We start from the raw sequence: 7,500 nt of genomic DNA on the forward strand, positions 1-7,500 counted from the left end.
CCATCTTTCGGGTCCCAGCGTGTACGCTCTAGGTGCGCCTCTATTATAATATAATCCGAAAACTAAATTATAATAATATAAGACGCCCTAGGAGTGCGATATTTAATACATAATATAAATATATCCTCCTTTTATCATTTATAAAAAAATATAAATAATATTTACTTTCATTGTGCCTTTGGGTTTCATAAAATTTATAAATATTTCGATGAAAAAATATTTTATTCCCAATGACTTGCGTACATGCTAGACTCCTTGGTCCGTGTTTCAAGACGGGTCCTGAAAGTACCCAAAGCTATATCGTCGCTGACAGATAAATTTTTAATAAAAAAAAATGAGCCAGTTCATTATCATACACCTACTGACAGTTAAATAGTATCATATAACGGCATAAAATCCGTATATATAATATGTTTTAATAAAAAAACCTATTTATACTCGTGGTGGATCTGAACGCGTTAATAACGCGACTCAATATCAATTTATAATTAATACCATCAAACAATTAATCAAGAAACATAGGCGTTTAACATACACAAAATATTATCAAAAAATAATATTGTACATTAATCAACGCACCAATGCCTATAGATTAATATTTAATGGGTCGCAACGTCCTACAAGATGAGAAGTGCATACCTCGTTATCATACAATTAACAATATACAGCAGTGCATATATTTTTACTAAAAATAAATTCCTAATAAAAATTTTTGTCACATGCTAGTACAAATTGGTTGATTAACGATAAAAAGTAAATGAATCTCATCTTTCGACCTTTCGGGTTTCTCAGGTTTACCCCTGAACGGTTTTACGTACTCTTTAACTCTCTCTTCAAAGTTCTTTTCAACTTTCCCTCACGGTACTTGTTCGCTATCGGTCTCGTGGTAATATTTAGCCTTAGATGGAGTTTACCACCCACTTAGAGCTGCACTCTCAAGCAACCCGACTCTAAGGAAAGATTCACCTATCATCAATAATAATCACTACGGGCCTGGCACCCTCTATGGGTATATGGCCCCATTCAAGATGGACTTGGATGTATTATATAACAATAGGTTTATATTGAATCTTCCTAAACACTACATTCCCCAAGTGTCTGTTTATCAGCCACGGGGTTCAGTGCTGGGCTTATCCCTGTTCGCTCGCCGCTACTAAGGGAATCCTAGTTAGTTTCTTTTCCTCCGCTTAATAATATGCTTAAATTCAGCGGGTAATCTCACCTACTCTGAGGTCGTAAAAGTTTTTAGAAGTATTAAAACAAAAATTTTTTTTATATATTATGTTTTTGTTATATTTTATAAGTAAACAATTTTCTTAATTATTCATACTCAAATTTTTTTAATATTATTATATAATATTATTTTTATATTTATCTAAAGAGAAGAAAATAAAAAATAAATAATTATATATATTAATTTTTTTCGAGTATATTGAAAATTTTATTACAAATAAAATATTCCATAACAAAATATTAATATATAATATTTTTGTTTATTCTTCTTTATTTAATATTTTAAAAATATATTATTAATATCATTTATTATTAATATTATTATTAACATAAAGTTTTATAATATTATATATAAATGATAAAAAATAATATTGATATATTAATTTAAAAATGTCGACAAATAATAAAAAATATATAAATTTTAAATGCTATTAAAAACATTTTATATTTATTTTTTTCTTATATTTGGCGTAAAACATTCATATATAAATAATTTTACATTTCTTTTATAAAAATTTTATTTATCAATTTAATTAAATATGAAAAAATAAATTTTCTTTTTTAATTATTGATAAATTTCTTTTTCATAAAAAAAATTTTATGTAAAATAATCTTTTATTATATTAATATAATGTATACGACCCTCAGCCAGATGTGGTCCGGGAACAGTATCCAAGGACCGCAATGTGCGTTCGAAATGTCAATGTTCATGTGTCCTGCAGTTCACAAGTTGACGCGCAATTAGCTGCGTTCTTCATCGACCCACGAGCCAAGTGATCCACCGTCCAGGGTAATCTTTTTAAATTTTAAATGTAAGTATTATTATTAATAATAATCTTTATTTTTAATATAAAAAATAAAATTATTAATTTATATATCTTTATAAATTCTTTTAAAATAAAAAAATTTTTCTAGAATATAAATTATATATTTTATTTTAAATATATATATATAAATTAAAGATATTATGGTATTAATAAATATATACATAACATTTTTGATATTTTTGTTAGTGCTAGCTAGATATAATAATTAATATTTGGTATATTTTATAGAAATGTATTTATTTTTTTTTTATAAATTATTTTCTACATAAAAATATATATAATATTAATATGGTACAAAACAAATGGGTTTGTTTTTTAACATAATAACTTTTAATAAAAAAAAAGAAATATCAAGACAAAACATAAAGAAATTTAAATTTGAAATAAATTTTATTCTTTAAAAAAATTTTATCTTGTGTTTTCTTTATTTTTATTATATAACATAGAAAAATAAAAATATAGATTATATCAATTATAATCTTATTTTATTTTTCTTAATAGAGATTATATACATATAAACAAATAATTTCAATATATTCTATTTTTAATTTCACTTTTTTATAAGAGAAATTATTTATAGATTTTATTAATAATTATTGTTTAATAATAATAATAATATTGAATATAAAAATATTTTATATGTAACAAATATATTATTAATATTTATATAATATTCTCTATATTATATGTATAGATATATTATGTGTATAAAAAAAGTTTGGCGTATTACTTTAATATGATATCATAACCAAAATAAATCTCTTTTAACACATAATTACTATTATATATTTTGAGAAAATTACATATTAATATGTTATTTTGTTAAAAAAAATATTTCTTATCAATAATATTTTTATTTTTTGGAATATTTAAAAACAATACAAAAAATATAAATAAATATATTTTATATATATCGTTAATGATCCTTCCGCAGGTTCACCTACGGAAACCTTGTTACGACTTTTACTTCCTCTAAATGATCAAGTTTGGTCATCTTCCCAGCAACATCGGCAATATCAGAAATATTGCCGCGTACCAGTCCGAAGACCTCACTAAATCATTCAATCGGTAGTAGCGACGGGCGGTGTGTACAAAGGGCAGGGACGTAATCAACGCGAGCTTATGACTCGCGCTTACTGGGAATTCCTCGTTCATGGGGAACAATTGCAAGCCCCAATCCCTAGCACGAAGGAGGTTCAGCGGGTTACCCGGACCTTTCGGCCTGGGAGGACACGCTGATTCCTTCAGTGTAGCGCGCGTGCGGCCCAGAACATCTAAGGGCATCACAGACCTGTTATTGCTCAATCTCGTGCGGCTAGAATGCCGCCTGTCCCTCTAAGAAGAATTATTTGTACGCCGGCAGTAAAAACCACATCAAAAAACTGCGTACCCATACACCATAACATATGCAACATAAAGCACAATATATACAAAATATAATCTTGATCGTTAAATCTCAAAAATACATGCATATATAAATACAATACATAACACACATGAAAATGAATGAAATGGGAAACAAACAGCCGATGGGCCTTGAGATGCCGGTAAAGTACGTCTATTTAGCAGGCTAGAGTCTCGTTCGTTATCGGAATTAACCAGACAAATCGCTCCACCAACTAAGAACGGCCATGCACCACCACCCACCGAATCAAGAAAGAGCTCTCAATCTGTCAATCCTTCCGGTGTCCGGGCCTGGTGAGGTTTCCCGTGTTGAGTCAAATTAAGCCGCAGGCTCCACTCCTGGTGGTGCCCTTCCGTCAATTCCTTTAAGTTTCAGCTTTGCAACCATACTTCCCCCGGAACCCAAAAGCTTTGGTTTCCCGGAAGCTGCCCGCCGAGTCATCGGAGGAACTTCGGCGGATCGCTAGCTGGCATCGTTTATGGTTAGAACTAGGGCGGTATCTGATCGCCTTCGAACCTCTAACTTTCGTTCTTGATCAATCAAAACATTTTTGGCAAATGCTTTCGCTTCTGTCCGTCTTGCGACGATCCAAGAATTTCACCTCTAACGTCGCAATACGAATGCCCCCATCTGTCCGTATTAATCATTACCTCGGAGTTCCGAAAACCAACAAAATAGAACCGAGGTCCTATTCCATTATTCCATGCACACAATATTCAGGCAAAATTTGAGCCTGCCTTAAGCACTCTAATTTGTTCAAAGTAAACGTACCGGCCCACCTCGACACTCAATTAAGAGCACCGCGACGGGATTGCAATTGGGGGCTGCCACCGCTCTTAACGGTTAAACACTTACGACAAATTACATAATAAAAATATATATAATGCATTAAATAAATAATAACACTAAAATATACTTTATACATAATCTGTACCACCCACCGGTAGGACGTCCCACATAACATGCTAGTTAAACAATGCGAGCATTGAACCAACAGTGTAGGACACAGATTCGACTACGAGCTTTTTAACCGCAACAACTTTAATATACGCTATTGGAGCTGGAATTACCGCGGCTGCTGGCACCAGACTTGCCCTCCAATGGATCCTCGTTAAAGGATTTAAAGTGTACTCATTCCGATTACGGGGCCTCGGATGAGTCCCGTATCGTTATTTTTCGTCACTACCTCCCCGTGCCGGGAGTGGGTAATTTGCGCGCCTGCTGCCTTCCTTGGATGTGGTAGCCGTTTCTCAGGCTCCCTCTCCGGAATCGAACCCTGATTCCCCGTTACCCGTTACAACCATGGTAGGCGCAGAACCTACCATCGACAGTTGATAAGGCAGACATTTGAAAGATGCGTCGCCGGTACGAGACCGTGCGATCAGCTTAAAGTTATTCAGAGTCACCAAATTAAACGATGCAAATTAAAATTTACACCGATTGGTTTTGATCTAATAAAAGCATTCCTTCCATCTCTGGTCGGAACTCTGTTTGCATGTATTAGCTCTAGAATTACCACAGTTATCCAAGTAAATGTGGGTACGATCTAAGGAACCATAACTGATATAATGAGCCTTTCGCGGTTTCACCTTAATTTGGCTTGTACTGAGACATGCATGGCTTAATCTTTGAGACAAGCATATGACTACTGGCAGGATCAACCAGGGAACTATTTGTATTTATAATATTAAATATATAATAATATACATGATATTTTTGTTTTCTTATTATAAGAAAAAAAATTTTCATACAATAATTATTAATATATAATAATATTATTACAATTTCATTTTAAATATCAGATGGTCTCACCCATTACTGATATAAATTTTTTTTTTTTTATATCTCTATTGTTTTAAAATTAATAGAAAAAACATATGAGATATATATATTATTATTAATTTTTTTCTTTTTCAAATATATATTTTATTATGTCATTTATATAATTTTTTTGCTTTTACAAAAAGAAATATATAACATGTTATTCATAATAAATATTATTGAATAAAAAAAAAAAATAATAATTATGATTTTTGTCAGACCATCACCAAATGGGTCTTAAAATATTTCAAACATTTTCTCATACTCGTCGCTAGATTGAAAGCGTCATTTATTTTTTAATTTTATTTAAAAAGTTAATTTTAAATAAAAAACGTTATAATAACACTTAATATTCTCGCTTGGTATGAGGTGAGTCAATGTAATATTATTTATAAAAATAATTTTTATATAAATATTGTGTGCTCATATGGGAGTGTAAAGTTTAAAACTTATAACCCATGAACTTGCTTTGACAAAAAAATTTATATGTTATTCTATTTATAATCAATAATTTAATAAAAAAAAAATTTTTTTTAAATATTGATATAAAAAGATATACATATAGAGGTTTTTTTACAAAATTCTCATTAATTTTTTTACAAAAATAATAATACAATATTTAATATCAAAATAATCCAAACTGATTACCATCCAGACTATTATCAATATATATAAGATTGTATTATTATTCATTTCAATACATATTTATTAAAACTGAGATAAAATTTCATATATTAATAAATATGCATGTGTAAAAAAAAAATTTTTTATATAATAATTGAAAATGTTTTTGCTATTATTTTGTATACATACATTAAATAATTGATAACAATTTAATACAATGTACACCTAAAAAATAATAACAGCATATACATATTCGAAACATTACTAGCAAAAAAACCAAAATACAATATTAAATATCAAAATAAACCAAACTGATTACCATCCAGAATATTTTGAGTATATATATATATATAATTTTGTATATTTTGCGTTCATGTTAATAAAATATATAAATGATACATATTTGAAAAGTGTTATTCTTCTTTCTGTTTTTTCGTAATATCATGGTGTCCATAGACATGCAAAAGCGTCATACCAAGCCATATACATACCTACACCACCTTTGTTGAATGATACACGAACAGTATGAAAATTAAACAACATATTCAATATCATTTTATATTATACTAAAATAAATGTTATTCTATTAAGAAAGTGTATATTTTTAAATTTGGCATTCATTACATAGTCAAAATACAATAATAATATAGATGATACATATACGATAATTGTTATTTTTCTTTCTGTTTTTTCGTGATATCATGGTGTCCATAGAATTGCAACGACGTCATACCAAGCCATATACAACTCTACACCACCTTTGTTGAATGATACACTTAGAGTATGAAAAATAAACAAATTATACTATATCATACTATATCATATATGTAAGACTGTTGAACATAATACCACAAAATACACTATTTCATATAGATATACATTCATTCTTGTCAACATAAAAGTACGTTATAAATGATACATATACAATAAGTTTTATTCCTCTTTCTGTTATTCCGTAATATCATAGTGTCCATAGAATTGCAACGACGTCATACCAAGCCATATACAACTCTACACCACCTTTGTTGAATGATACACGGACAGTATGAAAAATAAACAACCTATTCTATACCATTTAATATCATACTAAAACATGAAACAAATGTTATTCTATTAAAAAGTGTATTATTTTATTATATTTAGTATTCATTACACAGTCAACATACATAAATGATACATATACGATAAGTGTTATTCCTCTATCTGTGCATCCGTAATATCATAGTGTCCATAGAATTGCAACGACGTCATACCAAGCCATATACAACTCTACACCACCTTTGTTGAATGATACACGGACAGTATGAAAAATAAACAACCTATACTATACCATACTATATCATATGTGTGAGACTGCTGAACGTAATACCACTAATACACTGTTATACATAGATATACATTCATCTCATTAACTTACACGCACTATCCATCATATATATTAAAGACATTACACCCGGTGCTTCAAACTCAAAATATGATAATGTTTAAAATGGCTTTAAACATCATAAACTTTACAGAATAATCAAAATTTAAAGAAAAAAATTTTTAAAAAAAAATTTTTTTCAGCTAAAAATTTTTATTTTGGGACCA

At 29.2% G+C, this 7,500-nt stretch overlaps 3 non-coding genes across 3 annotated transcripts in view; all 3 read right to left on the reverse strand.

The window, feature by feature from the left end:
- The window catches only part of LOC123304028, a 4,577-nt gene extending 3,341 nt beyond the window's left edge, over window positions 1-1,236 (reverse strand). The window contains exon 1 of the ribosomal RNA XR_006536087.1: window positions 1-1,236. This exon is cut by the window's left edge and continues 3,341 nt beyond it. This is a non-coding gene — a ribosomal RNA (large subunit ribosomal RNA).
- A 635-nt stretch (window positions 1,237-1,871) lies between these two features.
- LOC123304030 lies at window positions 1,872-2,026 on the reverse strand. The gene has a single exon (XR_006536089.1). It is a non-coding gene; the product is annotated as a 5.8S ribosomal RNA (ribosomal RNA).
- Window positions 2,027-2,977: 951 nt separating this feature from the next.
- On the reverse strand, window positions 2,978-5,133 carry LOC123304020. The gene has a single exon (XR_006536080.1). It is a non-coding gene; the product is annotated as a small subunit ribosomal RNA (ribosomal RNA).
- Window positions 5,134-7,500: the final 2,367 nt, after the last annotated feature.

The sequence above is a fragment of the Chrysoperla carnea genome, assembly GCF_905475395.1.
Source record: "Chrysoperla carnea chromosome X unlocalized genomic scaffold, inChrCarn1.1 SUPER_X_unloc_18, whole genome shotgun sequence".
Classification (NCBI taxonomy): domain Eukaryota; kingdom Metazoa; phylum Arthropoda; class Insecta; order Neuroptera; family Chrysopidae; genus Chrysoperla; species Chrysoperla carnea.